This window comes from Borostomias antarcticus (assembly GCF_949987555.1).
Source record: "Borostomias antarcticus genome assembly, chromosome: 24".
Classification (NCBI taxonomy): Eukaryota; Metazoa; Chordata; class Actinopteri; order Stomiiformes; family Stomiidae; genus Borostomias; species Borostomias antarcticus.
Genome location: NC_140257.1, coordinates 974,495 through 992,500, shown reverse-complemented (window position 1 = coordinate 992,500; position 18,006 = coordinate 974,495). Strand labels below are relative to the sequence as shown.

Sequence of the window (18,006 nt, the reverse complement as noted above, 5' to 3'; positions counted from 1 at the left end):
TGATCAGACTATAAGGTGTAGTGTTAGGTGTCAGGTATTTGATGCACATATTAGGAGTGACGTGTCAATAGTGCCGTGCCAACGTTCAAAACATAGAACACGCGCGCACTCGCCTTTACGTGTTAACTGCGGGCACTAGAAGCACCGAGTGGTGGTAATTTGAACACAAGTGAATCAAAATGATAATTGTTTGCACTCGGATCAAATTCAAGGACCCTCCTTTCATTACTTTTCCTAGATATCAGCGTTTTTATCACGTTTACATTTCGGCCTTCTGTCTAGACTGCAGTGCTCTTTTCTGTCAGCAGATGTCGCAGGCGGGTGATTTATATTATATTTGTAGCATAATGTATGTGTTATAATTATGTGCAAAATGATGACAATCACCTAAATCAAAAACAATGAAGCACATGTATTGCTATAGTTCGTTACCAAATGTTAGGCTTGTAAGACTCAACTTAATCATTATTAAAAAATCAATACAACAATTCATAAACTGCCCATAGACCCAATGCATTTCTACATTCAAATGGCAATACATATCACACGCATTTCGAAATTGCATCAGACACCTCGATATTTTATTGTTGTTTGTGGTTTTTTATGACTTGTTACTTTTTAGTTTTTATTTCAAATTTGAGATTGCTTGCTGTATGTTTTGTATGTAGGCCTATTCATTTAACTGTAAATTGTACTGAGGCAATACTGCATGATGATTCTGCACTGTAAATGAAAATTGATAGATTGATATAGCCTATTAGCCAACATTTTCACCACACACCACAAAACACACCAACCATTCAACAGCAAGCCACTGAAAAAAGCCAGTCATAGCTTTAACAATTTAGGAGATGCTTTAGTGATATTAGTTAACACTTACATTTGCAATATGTATGCATCTTCTTTACAGACAATATCCAGAAAAAACAGTCATTGGTTTCTTTTGTTTTATTGAACTTAAATCAAAGGCATATTTGTGATAGGCTAATACAGGAAAAAATATACAGTACGAACAGCTAACGTTGCCCCTCACCAAACTCTACAGCAGCTCAGAACAAGACTGTCTGTAGACACTTTATTCATCAATGACATAGTTCCCATAATGAGCATGGCTGCTGACAAAGACGCCTTCTCAATCACCTGTGTTCACTGTATTACTGTACTGAGTCGCATACTGTTTTGAATATTGAGCTGTGCATTGAGTATTGGGTTGAATATTGGCAATACTGTGAGAATGAACACTGAAGTTAAGTAGGCCTACTCAGAGATCATCACTAATCACTTTAAATCTATATCAGCATTGCAGTATTATTTTAGACTTTTATTAATTGCTATGCCTTACTAAAAGTATTTTGTGTACACTTACACTACCTATGCATGCATTGTGACATTAAAAAACTTGAACTTTATATACATCTACTGCATTTATGCTTAAGGCGAGAGTTGCCTGGCTGCTGCGTGCACAGCGGAGAATGTTTTGGAAAATAATCAAACAAAACTCTCAAACAATTAGAGGACACAGTTTACCTGATGATCACAGTAAAAAACAATATTCAAGGGAGGAATCTTTGTTCTCTTTATTTACATTTATATATAAATACAACCAGATGGAGAACAAGGAGTTTGAGAACAAGGAACATTTGGAAAATAATTTAGGCTATTTACACTTACTATTTACACTTATATTTAATGAACAAAACGATCAAACAATTTCAGGACATTATTTCAGAATATAAAAAACATTATATTCTGTTACTTCTGCGCCGTCCACAGGCGGCTAGACCAAAATAAAGTAGGATGGGTCAATAAGTATTACTAGAGAGTGAAGTCAACCCGCCAGACGCTAAGCTGACTTCAGAATCGAGAGAGAGAGAGAGAGAGAGAGAGAGAGAGTGAAGTCAACCCGCCAGACGCTAAGCTGACTTCAGAATCGAGAGAGAGAGAGAGAGAGAGAGAGAGAGAAGTCAACCCGCCAGACGCTAAGCTGACTTCAGACTCGAGAGTGAGAGAGAGAGAGTGAAGTCAACCCGCCAGACGCTAAGCTGACTTCAGACTCGAGAGTGAAGTCAACCCGCCAGACGCTAAGCTGACTTCAGAAAGGAGAGAGAAGTCAACCCGCCAGACGCTAAGCTGACTTCAGACTCGAGAGTGAGAGAGAGAGTGAAGTCAACCCGCCAGACGCTAAGCTGACTTCAGACTCGAGAGTGAAGTCAACCCGCCAGACGCTAAGCTGACTTCAGAAAGGAGAGAGAGGTCAACCCGCCAGACGCCAAGCTGACTTCAGACTCGAGAGAGAGAGAGAGAGAGAGAGAGAGAGAGTGAAGTCAACCCGCCAGACGCTAAGCTGACTTGAGTGACGTCAACCTGCCAGACGCTAAGCTGACTTCAGAATCGAGAGAGAGAGAGAGAGAGAGAGAGAGAGAGTGAAGTCAACCCGCCAGACGCTAAGCTGACTTCAGAATCGAGAGAGAGAGAGAGAGAGAGAGAGAGTGAAGTCAACCCGCCAGACGCTAAGCTGACTTCAGAATCGAGAGAGAGAGAGAGAGAGAGAGAGTGAAGTCAACCCGCCAGACGCTAAGCTGACTTCAGAATCGAGAGAGAGAGAGAGAGAGAGAGAGAGAGTGAAGTCAACCCGCCAGACGCTAAGCTGACTTCAGAATCGAGAGAGAGAGAGAGAGTGAAGTCAACCCGCCAGACGCTAAGCTGACTTCAGAATCGAGAGAGAGAGAGTGAAGTCAACCCGCCAGACGCTAAGCTGACTTCAGAGTGAAGTCAACCTGCCAGACGCTAAGCTGACTTCAGAATCGAGAGAGAGAGAGAGAGAGTGAAGTCAACCCGCCAGACGCTAAGCTGACTTCAGAATCGAGAGAGAGAGAGAGAGTGAAGTCAATCCGCCAGACGCTAAGCTGACTTCAGAGAGAGGAGAGAGAGAGGTCAACCCGCCAGACGCTAAGCTGACTTCAGAGAGAGGTCAACCCGCCAGACGCTAAGCTGACTTCAGAGAGAGGAGAGAGAGAGGTCAACCCGCCAGACGCTAAGCTGACTTGAGAGAGAGGAGAGAGGTCAACCCGCCAGACGCTAAGCTGACTTGAGAGAGAGGAGAGAGGTCAACCCGCCAGACGCTAAGCTGACTTCAGAATCGAGAGAGAGAGAGAGAGTGAAGTCAATCCGCCAGACGCTAAGCTGACTTCAGAGAGAGGAGAGAGAGAGGTCAACCCGCCAGACGCTAAGCTGACTTCAGAGAGAGGTCAACCCGCCAGACGCTAAGCTGACTTCAGAGAGAGGAGAGAGAGAGGTCAACCCGCCAGACGCTAAGCTGACTTGAGAGAGAGGAGAGAGGTCAACCCGCCAGACGCTAAGCTGACTTGAGAGGAGAGAGAGAGAGAGAGAGAGGAGACAATTAACACATCAAATTAATTTGAACAATTCAGGCCTCCCCAAACTGTTGGGAACAGCTGATGCCGAGTTCCATATTACTCGTAAACTCTCTATAGGTTTGGCCACAGGGGAGGTGGATCGCCAAGGCACATGTGTTAGCCTTTGGGAACTTGGCCAGTCCATCCTGCGGATGTAAAAACTCCAGCCTTGGCTTGACTCCGAAACCCATCGCAGGTATTCTCGCCAAACCAGTGGCGAATACCAGAACCTTTTCAAGGGTTACTTCCTGACCGGCAAGTCCACCTGTGCATAAATAAACAAACCAAATAAATTATTAACAATATAACAAACATCACAAAATTCCTACAACTAAATTGCAGCTATGAATCGTTGAATGACTGATTGAAGTTTGAGAAACGGCACTATACCATACCTTCCACAGCCAGCAGCCAATCCCTCCAGTAGGCAACTGCCCTGGCCTCTAGCTGCCTCCTGTTAGATCCAGGCGCTGATTGGTAGCTGGGCTTGTAGAGGGTAGTGATGTCCTTCGCCGTCAGAGGTGTGGTGTCTTTTAGGAAGATGCCCTCATAGGCGGTGGGGAAGTCTTTGACCTCTGCCAGGACACATAGCGTCGACAGTCCTTTTTGGAATCTTAAACGGAAAAAAACAATAATTGTATTTGATTATGAAAAACAAATAACAGCATGACAGTTCTGTTAACCCATCACGGCCATGGTGTAATACTGAAACTCAAGTGAAAACAGCTGCATTCAGAATTTCAACCTATCCCAGTCCTATCACATGAGCCAAAATGGGCCGAATACATTAGTATTTATAAAAAGCACCAATTGAAACAGAATAAGAAAACAATGACATCAAGTCATTTGAAACAAATTGATAGACAAAGTAACAAAATTGGAATGATAGAATAAAGCACCTATGAGACATGACACAAATGATACCTCTAGGGTCCGTGGGGACCCCAGTTGGTAGGATGAGGGTTAAACTTGTATAATGTATCTTTTGGTGCAGTTATTAACTTGGCTTGTAGCACCAGCGTTGAACACTTACTGTTCAAGGCAAGCTTGAACTCTGGCCTCAAGATAGAACTGCAGGACAGCCTCCAGCATTTCCTCCCTTTCTTCTAAGGACTGGAGGTGCCTTAAAGCTCCCATGAAGGCCAACTCCTCTTGAGCTTCATTCACTGCTTTCCTGGCATCCTCTACAGTCTCTGCACTGCGTATCTGAAATAGTAAAAAAAAACAAAAAAACACAGACATTAATAGTTTAAAGATGTACTTTTTTTTCTACCGTCCAAGCATGTGTCATTACAGTTAAGGTTACCATGAGGCAGGGTAGGACTAGAACCTTGTGCTTTTAGAATGACTGATATATTCACAATCATACAAAATAGCCCTCCATTTGCTATAGTAAATTAGAAATCAAGAGTCAGTTTTTAGACTGCTCCTTGGTATTTTGATTGCCAACCAGTGTAATTATGTGCCCGAGAAAACAGTGTACATTGGAATTCTTGTTATCACTTGTCCTTACAGTATCTTATCAGCACTAATCAGTTCCATATTCTGGTCCTAGGTACGCAGCTAGACATTTAAAGGTTCACATTTTTACTTGCCGCCTTAAGTTTTTCCTGGAGCCCTTCGTCCATCACCTCCTCCACAGTTCCTGGTACAGATGATAGACTGCAGACCTGCAGGAAAAGCTGCCTGGAAAAAAAATGTGGTGACACCCCGCCATGTATAAGGCAAACAGCCACCATCTTACCCACAACTTCGTATGTATGTTTGTGAAGCGCTAAAGATAAAAAGAAAAAAAAAAGAAGTGGAAAGACAATTAATGACACAAAACCAGATCATAGTGAATTTGTCAATATATAAAGTGATCTAAATTAACTTTGTTGGACAACTTTAATCTTAATTCTTAAGCAATCTTAAATCTGATTTCAAAAGCTTTCTTACTTAATCAATAGCTTTGTTTCAACATACCAAAACTGTCAAGCGCCAGGGTTCGAGCATCAGGTGGGCCCTCAAAAATGTGTAGCTCTTGGAGCTTCCCCATCAAGAGCCTACAAAACTCTCTTGTGGGCCCGCCAGTGTCAACAGCCCCCTCTCCTTGTCCGTCATCATCAACGAAAACAATGTCTAATTTAGCCTCGGGGTCAAAATTGGGTCGGCTGAACGCCCGTACAGCACAGTCAAATTCTTCACCCCGAATAACATTGATCTGGTTTGAATTTGGCGTGACCGGACTGATTTTGTCCTTCAAACACCATAGTCTGGCTGCTATATCCACAGTGGGAGGTCTGTATGAAAAAAGTGGAATAAAAATAAATAATAGGTATAATATATTGGTATTTTATTGGTTGTGGCCAATAGGCTTTTTAACCTGTGTATTTTAACATCTGTGAAATAAATTCATTCATTCAATATAGGTGTAACATGTTTACATAAAATGGTTACTGAAACTTACTCAATCTCCTCTGGTCTGTGGGTAGGAGAGGGAGTGGTGTGACCTGTTTCAGTTGATGCAGGCCCAGTGTTTGTATTGCCATTCTGAAAATGAATTGATAAAAAGTGAATCCCTCACCATACACAAACAGGAAGGGAGATGGGACAGTCCTCTGTGGGCCCCCTTTGTTGCGGACTACTGTCTCTGACACAGTCCTAAAGCCTCACATGCTGTGGTCTGCCCGTCAGGTGTAATTGGCCCAAGACAAATTGGATAAATACTTTCTACAATAATAAAAATGTATTGTAGTATAGTCACTCTATGCTAGCTAGGCATGTAGTCAGTTGAAGCCAGCTAGGCATAAATGATGACAGTGTCTGTTTATCAACACAAGGACTATTAATGTCATGATAATTACCGTCACATTGTTGGCACTGTGGATGGGATAGGTTCCGCTGGGTGTAGCATCATCCATAGCTTCCTGTAGGATTATTTATTTAAAATGTATTTTATACTTTCTAAAAATGATGCTAGAAAGGAATATAATGTACAATTTTACTTGCATCAAGTACCATATCAGATGATTCTTCCCGATCCATATCTGATGATTCTTCCCAAGCGGCAGACACTCGGATGAATATCTAAAATGATCAAATGAAATAAAGATTATATAGAAGACAAACACGTCTCACAAGCCTCTTCTCACCATGTTTTCACCGATCTCCTAAACCTAAAAAGATATATTGGTTCCTCCCAAAAATTGTGATTAGACCAATATGTAATAATTGTTACATGCCTATTTTCCCCTACTGAATTGTAGTTAACCTTCCAGGGCAACATGCCATATCCATATTCTGACTCACACATACATGTTTAGGCATGTCATCAAAATGAGAAGGCACCAATTAACTTGTTCAGGGTTCTTACACCTTTTCTAAAGTCAAATTCAAGCACTTTCATGGTGCATTTTCAAGCTTTTCCAGCACCTGGGGTGAATTACATATTCATGTACTGTATATGTACTCAAAATGATAATTTCACTTCATTCATCAGATGCTATTGTTATTGTGCTATAAACAACCACAAGTATGTTTAGTGAGAGCATTCTACAGGGGTGACAAATTAAAGTAAAACACAACAAAGTTTCAAAATGTGTCACCTGTCTATATATAATTGGTATCCTACTGTATACAACCTGGTTGAGCCCATATAAAGGACTTTCAAGCATTTTATTCAAAATTCAAGCACTTTTCAAACCTTGAAAACATCACATTAAAACATCACATTAAAATTCAAGCACTTTCAAGGAATTCAAGCACCTGTAGGGACCATGCTTGCTGTACACTCCCTATCCAAAATCAGCAAATACCTTGTCTTTACAAGACCAAGGTTAATATGTGTGAACATGTAATAGTTCCAAAAATCTTACGTCAGGCGTCCCTGCATTGATCCAATGATCCGTCTCTAGCTCCTGTTTAACAATGAAAATAAATGTATTAAAACGCATGGTTTGGGCAAATGTCCACTGGTTAATAAAAATTGTTGTTGTGGATGCTTACATTAGGTGCATGTTCAGGAGTTTGATCACTTGAGTTGATATCCTGAAAATTAATTGATAGTTAATTCCCCCCTTCACACAAGTTCTCTTGTGAAGCCAGCTGACTGTTGTATTCCAGCATGTAATGTGATTTCAGTTAACCAAAAATTACACTAGCCTAATTGACAGCAACAGTTCCCGAATCAATTACAATCAATTTCCAATGAATTACCTGTGATTCATCACTCCAGTGAACAAACAGAGTGGTAGATTCTGTTAGGCCACATTGTCTTATGGTTCCAACCTGCTGGCTGCTGAAGTGCACCACTGGACTGGGTGAGGTAAGTGTAAACACTTCAGTAGCAGATGGAACGGCTCCGGCAAATGCAATGAGGCTCTGTAGTTAGATGAAAAGGTTGGGGAGGACAGACAATGCATCAAGTGCACATGGCCCATTCAAAAAAGTAAGACTGCCAACAAACCAAGAATGCCAGTATACACATGTATTTACCTGGAGAGGGCTCTCGGGGTCGAAATGCCTCCTCCGAAGGCTCCCATCGTGATAACGGAGCTGAAACTCAATTGCATGTGGCGATGTGTTCACCATGTTGGTGAGAATTTCAATTCGTCGATTCACAGCCTGTTAATAGAAATAGAATTGTAAGTTTCAAACTGCCAATTCACAAATTTCAAATTTAGAAGTTCATCTTCAGATTGACTGACATTGTATTTATGGAATACAAATTATAGAACTTTGCCACAGTGCAGATAAAATATACTTGCATCCAAACGTCTCCTCTCTGCACTCTGTCTTGCCTCTTCCTCAGCTCTGAGGCGTGCCTCTTCAGCAAGGTGGGCCTCTGTCTGTCTCTGTGCCTGAGGATAAAACTTGAACTTGTACTTGAAGAAAACATGGCAATATAATATAGGTCTACATATCAATTAAGTATATACTGTATATAATAATTACACACCCGTCATGTTGGCAAATGTGATAGATGCTGCTGTATGTGACAGTGATTCAATGCAGTCCTAATACACTGCTCAAAGAAATTAAGGGAACACTTAAATCATCAATCGCAGATCTTGAACAAAATATTAAGTTGAAAATAGTTATTGATTATTATACATTGTGTAATTTGTCGATAACAAAATGACATAAGAACAGTGAATGGAAACCAAAATCATTAACCCATTGAGGGCTGGATGTGATGATTAAGTGTTCGCTTAATTCTTTTGAGCAGTGTATGTACATTTGACATACCCTCTCTCTGTCTGTCCTTAAACTTCTCTGGAAATCTTCCTGCTGCTGTGCAACAAGTGCCCTTCTTTGTAGAATTGTCTAATGGGAAAAAATACAAAAGTGTATGGTCTGTCGATGTGAGCTAGGCATCAATAGCATCTGATTAGCAACACAAGCAATCTATTAATGTCATGATAATTACGGTTACATCGTTGGCTACCTCGATTGGATAGGTTCCCCTGGGTGGAGCATCGTCCGTTAGCAACCTGGTATGAGCATCCTGAGGTTCTGGTAAGAACCTGGCTAGAGCGTCATCCTGAGCCATAGGAGTAGGTATAATGTATGAATAAACAAATCTGACAGACTACAATGTAGCTAACAAAGGATCTAATGTGATTGTAAACCAAGTGTGGTTACAGGTTAAGTGATAAGGCACCCTAGCCTGGCATCGCCATCCTGATCATGTGAGCTCACATCGTTTCTCTCGGACCCGTTCAAACTGATTTCCACCCGACCAGATATTGGTGGGGCCAATCACAAGCGTTTATCTAATATGTTGAGGGTTTTATGATGACTGTACCCACTTGATATGATGACTAACCGTAACGTTTTGTTGCTCTGATTGGTTGTAGGTCTATCCAATTAAGTCCAGAGGCATTTTGGTCTGTTCCCATTAATGCCCCTTGCAAATACCTTGGCTTTGGCTTTACCATACCAACAATAATGTGGGTGAACATGCAATACTAAAAAAAAAATTACATCAGGTGTCCCAGCATTAACCCATTCTGAATTGCCCCTCCTGTTCGACATTGAATACAAATAGGAAAACAACTGTGTCAGCATGGCTTTGGAAATGTGTCGAGGTTAGTACTAATCATTTTGTGGACCCTTACATTGCCTGAGCTGGATGTGCTGATTGGCCCTTCCTCCATGGGGCTGTCACTCTGAATGGACTCTGCATCGGACTCCATTACTTCACTGTTAGTCTGTGAATAAAAAAAATAAAGACTCATGTCATTTGTTAGTTTCAATGTAAAATCACACTTCAATATAGTCGTTTGCGCACAAAAAAACAATTCCAAATATTACCACTGAGGAACTGGTATCTCCCGTACTGGAGGATGGAGACACTTCATCAGCCTCATACGAATCCTACATTTAGAAATGTTGACATTAAGCATTTGGATACAACACTTGCATTTATAATTACTATAATTTCACCATTAATGTTTCTTACATCTGAATCTGAATCAGAGTCAGAGTCCAAGGCTTCCTGTGGAGTACAGACATGGTCTTCATTTATTTATCAAATTAAATAACTAATTTCACCACATTTTGCATATAATCACAATCCTAATGTTGGCATTTCACAAACCTTTGGGCGAATATAAATGGCAGATCGTACACACTTGGCCTTAGCTTTCAGAGCCAGTGATGACCTTTCTGGAAGGTCCAGCACATGTACATTTCTGTGTAAGTCAACGCGGCAGAAGTCAAAGTCCCTCATCCCTAAATTTGGGAATGAGGCTCTAATAGTATTGAGCAAAAGGCTCTCACTGTGGTTCAGTGAGACTTGCACTCTCTTTATCGGTTCAGCTGAAAATAAAGTGAAGGGGAAAAAAAATGAATGAGGAAAGGTGACACTATAAAACCATAATTTACAAATAATTAAATATGAAAGGTATGACCATTTACTGTAAAGTGTGTAATGCAAACCAAAGGGTAAATCCTTGCCTGTAATAAACTTATAAAAAAAAACTTAAAATATCTCCAGTTGTATACTGTTGCAATAACCAATTTCAGGTTAACAGATGCCAATACCGTAATGGTGTGAGTAAGTGGTCATCTTTGGGGACAACAGAAGTCCCATCCTCAGAGTGGTTGACCTGTTGATTTTGCATGTGGGAAGATGGATGGCTTGTAATTCTTGATTTGATAAACTAAAATAAATCACTGGATAAAAAATATGAAGTGTGAATGGAACAAAGACAGCAGGTGAGGAATATAAACAGGACATTAAGAGATTACACGCATTTCATGTAGGAAGTCAGTGTACTACTACTCGTCAGAAAAAGTGCATCTCTTTTCTAAACAAGTGACTTAGGAGCACAATCTAGTACTTAAGCCAAAGTACAGGAGTAGCAAACTAAAAATATGTTCCCCAGTACTGCCAGCATACTTTACATCAGTATTAAATTGGGGTCTACTAGTGCTTCAACTTGTCTAGATCATTGGCATGACTGACACGGCAGAAGCCATTTCCAGATTACTGGGTGACTGTAGGTGGCTATTGGGTAATGACAAATAAATAATAGCAAAAAAGAGATGGTTATTACACCAGCTAAAATGTGTCTGGTGCATGATGAGCAACTTACATAATAGCAATATAATGAGTATACTGACATCAGGACAGCCGAGTTGCTGCCCATCTTTCGGCGCAGACTAAAAACTAATCTCTTCAAGAAATCCTACCAGGAGCCTCCCTCTTAGGCACCTATTGTATTTCTAAGATTACTATTCCTCGCCTTGCTTTCAGCACTAGACTATGCTCTTAGTAACTTGTTTTGGAAAGAAGATGCACTTGTGAGTTCTGGCAATTGGTGGCACCGACTCTTCCTATGTTAAAATGCAATTATTGTAAGTCGCTTTGGATAAAAGCGTCAGCTAAATGACTAATGTAATGTAATTGTAATGCAATACACGTACATAGGTGGGGCAGCTGTTGACTCCTCCTGCGTCTGTTCACTTGGACCCTCCCCATTCGTTTGTGTGGCTGAGCTGTTCAGATGGAAACAGATCACATACTAGTACTATCCAAACATTCAAAAACAATAGAAACATAAATCATTTTATAGTCTTATCTGTAAGCTAATTTTTTTTTGCACATATTGTAGTATGTGTAGTAAAAAGAAAAGCGATTAAATTTCTTTTAAGGTAACTGGACACTGCATGAACCTCTGTCCACAGGAAAAGAAGTGCTGTTCCAGTGTTGCCAGGGGCACTTCCAGCCCACAGCATTGGCACCGCTCCTTGACAGCCTTAAGAAATGAGAATGGTAGAAAACATTCAAAGGTAAATCAATCCAGAAACTAAATCAGTGGTCAATATTAAAAAAAATTCTTACGACTGGGTCATCCATGAGTGGCATCTCCACATTGGGTGTCAGCTGTCTTTGGAGTGGAACTATGTACGCCACAGCTCTGTTCAGGCCACTATCACAGCGCAAGAATGGGATACTGTATCCATCAGGTGGCATTATCAACTCCACTAGTTGTCTGCTTCTACAGCACCGCATAATTTTGAATCCACCAGCAGCTTTCAATGAAGGGAACACTTCGAACAGACGTCTGACGAAGTCTCCGTGTGTGCCTTCATTGTTGGCAAACGTGATCCTCTTTCTACCCAGACCACTTCTCTGGAGAGCACTTGCTGTCTCCATATCTGGGAGAGTGGTTGTCCCTGGCTCTGCCAAGCAGAAGAAATCATGCTGCCAGGGGGTGGTCACTGCTCTCGCTGATCGGGCTGTGCGATAAGGCTGGAAGAGCCTGGAGAGTGTGGACTGCGCACAACGGCCTGCACCACGACCTTGTACAAAGGTGTGTGACACTGCTGCCGGGTTGTACGCGACATTTGTGGAGTTTGTATGCGACGTACAGATGGAAGGTGCACTGTTGGTGGTGGTGGGCGGGGTGGGAACAGAAGGTGGTGCTCCGTGTGTGTTGTGCATTTGTGAGGACGTGCTGGAACTTGCAGTCATCTCCTGTGACGTGGACCCAGATAGCAACTGGGCCACCTGCTCCAGCAGCCTAGCGGCTTCCATAGAGCAAAATCTGTACGTTTAACAAGGGTAGAAAGAGGTCATTAGAAATCAAATTTTCAATTGGAAGTATCCTACAACAAAAAACATGCATGTTACTGTATGTATAATGGGCTGGAAACAAGTATTTTGGAGGGGACGTGATCAGATTTGAAAATCACAATGTGCGTCATTGGTCGATTTAAAACTAAGGACTTTATTTTAGTTATTGGTGAGCGATGCCAGCCAAAACACATTTCAGCCTCCTTATGGAGGTTGCGATGCCAATTCCTTTTCATGGGTATCTAACTAACCACAGTTCTTATGCATCACGGTTTGAGTAATGGATCGTATCATTTATCGACCCCCACACACACACAAAACAGGGGGGGGGGGGGGGGAGACAAACTTTGCTTTCCATTTATTCTGCAAAAGACTGTCTAAATCAATTAACTTTTGCCCATGGTCTTAAATTAAAACAACATTGCTGCAGTTCTCAACATGGCCAGGCTAATAGGGATTTTCACCTCTTTTCATAATTTTAAACTCGTCCTGGAATAACTGCTTTACAGTCTTCCAACAAACTGCGACTTTCTTGACTTGCAAAATTATGTATTAACATGGTAACTAGTTAGGCTATTGATTTATCTTTTCACCATCTGAGATGAATTAAGACTTCCATAAGCGCATTCCATTATTTGTCAGGCAGTCAAGAGAAAATACATTTTGCTCATTTGGCTAAAAATCTAAAGATACTCAGTGGGAGATCCGTTCATCACGCCTTGAAAATTATGACCCACGTGTACTAGGCTACAGGGCCCGACCATGTGCCAGCCTACCGTCAGCCATCTAGCTATTGAAACGTTAGCCTAAGAAAAATGTCAAGTCTATTCGTACAGCGCCCTACCTACTGTTACATATAGAGGAACTGCAGTTTAATAAAAGCTATACTGAAACACCTACCGCCTCACAATCTCGGCGGCCGCTATTCTTATGGCGCTGTATGGAGTTTTGGGGACTTCTGCTTTCAAAATGTAACCAACTCTAACCCTATCCCAAATGTAAGGTATTGAAGCATCAGGGGGGAAGTGAACTACACCCCCAGCGTTCCCTGGGTAGAGGGGGGGGGAGGGGGTTATGGGCGTCCAGCCAGTCCAGTGTGTTATGGTCGTTGACTAGTTGCCATGGACGCTGCCATTTTGGTTGCTATGCGCGTGACTGGTTTTGCCGCTCGGCTGTAAAATGAGCTAACGTTAAAGCCTGGTTTATACTTCATGAGACGGCTCATGGCTGTTGGTTGCCATGGAATGGAAGATAAAGACAATGCCCAGGCATTCCATTCCATGGCAACCAAGAGCCATGAGCCATGAGCCGTCTCATGAAGTATAAACTAGGCTTAAGTTCGGTTGGTAATAAATACGCCCGTGTTTGTGGCTAAGTGTTCTTCAGTTCGCGCTACAGTATTTATGGCTATAATGCTTGAAATCGTTACTTCCTGCTGCCGTACAAAGAGTCACTACCAAGAAAAATATAGGCATACATTACAATTAACATTCCTTCATCTAGAAAATAGCCGTAGCTACTCGCCCATCACAATAAATTATGATGACTATGACCCACATAGGCTACAGGGCCCGAACATGTGGCGGCCTACCGTTAGCCATCTGGCTAATTAGCTATTGAAACACTAGCCTATTACCTGGAAATATATCGACCTAAGTTACAAATAACATTCCTTCATCTAGAAATACACATTTAAACATTATAGAAAGTACCTGTATCGCCTGCAGCGTCGATGTGTGTGGGGGGATAGTCTTCAAATGAAATCGCTATCCTTGTCCAGCTTGATAAATGCGATTACAAGTTAGACAGGAAAACTTGCGAAAATGAAATGAGTGCGCAAGCTAAAGTAAATACGCTCCAAAACTAGAGCCTCCAACAAGGAGCAATATGATTTGCAGACCAGACATGCGTCATACTAACACGTTCTAAACTAAAAACTGGCGTGCTGCTGTACCAATTGAGAAGTAATCGGTTTAAGGCGAGTTATTCATGAACGTGTAGTAGGGAAAAACGCTGATGTTAAAAAAAAATAATAATAATTATCGCCCAAAAAAAACCAACTAAGCATTATTTTCCAAAAAAGACTGGGCGATCCTTAATGCCTCCATGTAAATGTCAACACCGTACACTTCACTGGGACGTAATGGGTCAGTAGTTGTCTTCAGCTGGGTCTCGATTGTGTCTTTGAGAGCAGGCGGAGGTACTGGAACATCAACAGTTGTCGCACGATCTGGAGCTGTAACAGGTCCATTCCAGTCAATGCCCCATGTTTCTATATCCACCTGTCAACACAAGTTATAAGAGCACAATTCACTCCCCATGTACTGCCACAACCACAACACTTATTATATGAATAATGCTGTGATGGATTTTAATGCTGTGATGGATTTTCTGTCGTTTGCCGAGATGGACTATCATGAAACCCCATTGTCAAAACGTTATAAGCCAGTTTAAGACACTGTAGTAGTCAAGATTTAAGAAGTCACGATTTGACACTAGTAGTCACGGCTTAAGACATTGTATTAGTCAGGTTTAATAATAAGGACACAGCTGAAATAGTTTGTTTAGGTTCATAAATGGCTACAATGTGACACTGGCACACAAAACCATTCAGGACTCTGAAGAAATACATTTTTAACAATACAATTAAAAAGGTACTACTGTACCATGAAATGCCAATGCCAACATTTTCTGGTAATGTGTTACTAATAACTATACCTGATCAGGATTCTGTTGGGGACCGAAAAGCTGTCCTGCTACCCACAGCTGCTGTGGGGACTTGTTGCCCTCGGTGGATAGTGGGTGTCTGTCCCATGTTTGTGTGAACATCTGGAGATGCCAGTGCAGCCTTGGCAGCATCACGTAGTGCAGACAGATCAAGTGGACATCGTCACTTGGATCGAGAGCTCCAACATCCTCCAGGTGTCTGAAGGCATAGTAGTAGTTGCCTACCACCACACGCCATAAGTCACCCCACAAACGCTCTATGCGTTGGTTTTGCACAGATCTCCCAGTGATGTAGCTCCTCTCTGAATTGGACAAACAAATACGAGACAATGTCATTAGTTTTACTATTTAGTTTGATAAATGTATACAAGAAATGTACAGACAACCATGTTAGTAGTGGTACTTCAGTTCAAAAGCAGCAAAAGTTCCAGTGCAGCGAAGCATAAGTATTCATGTGTTTGAGAGTCACTTCACAGGTTACAAGTTTGATGAGATTTCTTGCCACCACGGGCCATTGCCGCAATAAAAGCAATGGGGATGTACAGGTTAATATCCTATCCAATGATGTATGAACATTGCCAAGGTGATGGTTGTGTTTAAAACATGGGGGTTAATGTCTGTAGCGCTTATAACACTCTAACCTCTTTTAATGAGGGCAACGGCCCAGGTTTGTATAGAGTACTTAGAAGTAATAACAGGCAAAAGGGAATTGTTTTGAGTTTGGTAGTTTAGAGCAGTAGTTTTTAATTTTATAACAGTGAAAAAGAAAGATTACAAAAGAATATACGAAAAAAATTGCTGACCAGGTCCACGTAACGGATGTTCCAACATGTACCTTGCCACCTCAACATTCTCTCCTCCCTTATCACTGCGCACACATTGGGGCAAACCATGTACATGTATAGCTCCAAGAAAACTGTGAAGAACAGTTGAAGCCCTGTTGTTGTTGCTGCCATGGAGGTACATGATCTTCCTACTGAAGCCATCAATCCCTCCATGAATGACTATTCCCCATCTGCAAAGTGAGAACAGAAAGTATGGTATCAAACATCCAAAGTATTTGTCAATGAGAATAATACAATTTGAACACTACAAAGCAATCACACACCTGTGCAAAGACATGTAACAATGTAATCATCCAAATAACATGGAAATGCCCTTGCAAGCATTGACCACCTGTTGGCCATGTAGTGAGGGCATTCATCATACAACTTCTGATTATGTAGAAATGTATATCTGTCCGCCATGAATTCTCATTTAACTTACCGGATTAGTTTATGATAACCGTCAATGTGCCAGAGAGAGAGAGGAGCTGGTACAGAGTAGGGCTGTCTGGGAAGCAGTTGCCTGTGCAGTCCACGCAGCACAGTACCAACAGGATCAACTGCTCGTACTGCCTCGCGTATTCTGTGTTGCTGGACCCTTGACGAAAATGCAAATATGCTGCATATGAAATAAGTCTAAAAATCGCAGTGATAATGGCTTCAAATCAATGAAATAAATCAAACTATGATGACAGTGGCATCACATGTGACAATACAGATTACAATGGTTTGGAATAGTAGGCTACTTTTCCCCCAGCAGCCAATTTGTGATGTGAAAAGGGGTAAACACAGGTGTAATTAATAATATTAATTATGGCCCTGTTCCATTTTGGATGGTTGAGACACATTAAATACAAGGGACCATAATTAATTTGATCCACCGTTTACCCTACTTTCACTGCTGTCAAAAGGGCATATTGGTCATTCCTTTGGTGGATTTTCAAAAGAGAAACTACGTCTTTACGCCTACCTGAGACCAAGTGAAGTTAGCTGTCCAGCGATTACAGTGAATCCAGTATTTGGGCTATTAGCTAAGAAGTCCGAAACTAGCTGCCTCAAACTGTCGTCGCTGATGTCGCTGTACGTCTGGCGTATAGACAGGCCATACTGTGTCATTCGGCGCCGGATGGTCCTGACACTGACACCGTACAGCAGTGACATTTCAGGAACTGTAAAACGGGTTTCTATTAAAAACACCAGCTGGTCTTCAGTGATGAACTCCAACTGCTGCCCACTTCCAGTATTAACTCGCACATTTCTCATATCCAATTCCTCCAAGGCCGCATGCAATGTAGAAAAAATCTCATATTCGTTGTGGATCGTACCGGTAGCCGCAATTCTTGAGAGAATGTGAACGATGCTCTCTATGCGGTAGTAAAAATGGTCGAGATCTGCATTCCCATCAGTACGCAGTTGCTGACACAGTTGCCCACTCAACGTGTTCAACTGTTCTGCGATATTATCCAAAATATCTTGAGGAATTATGTGGCTGCAGAAATAAACAAGACAAAAAGCTGAAATCTGAATATCACTTGAGGCTACCACCACATTGCCCATATTTGACTTAAGTCTTCGTTAAACCCTACTTTTGCACAATGAAATAGCCCTATAGCTAGCAACTTGCTGTTTCTATCTAATGTTAGTTGGGCTACAATGCGGACAAGATCGCCATACACAAAAAGATATATGCATAAACAGTAGTCCTTGGACCCACTCAAGTGACTTACCTAGCCATCGCAGTAGTTAGAAGACAAAACTACGTCTCTGTGGCCTAACCTAACCTGTATTTAATTAACAAATCCGGTTAAATCCGGTAAACTCCTCACACAGCTGTTTCATTAACTACGCTGGGCAAGCCCCCCCCCCTCGCTGCCCCACCAACCACGGGCGCGCACGACACACCCATGATTGGCAGAGAGCAGACAGGAACAGACGGCTGCTGACCCCTCAAATCAGAACTGCCCGATGAAGG

General features: G+C 41.8%; 1 pseudogene across 1 annotated transcript in view; it reads left to right on the top strand.

Annotated features, from left to right (window-relative positions):
* Window positions 1-18,006, top strand: part of LOC311325205 (transducin-like enhancer protein 4) — a 117,454-nt pseudogene that overhangs the window by 49,989 nt on the left and 49,459 nt on the right. The gene's annotated exons all lie outside the window — the stretch shown is intronic.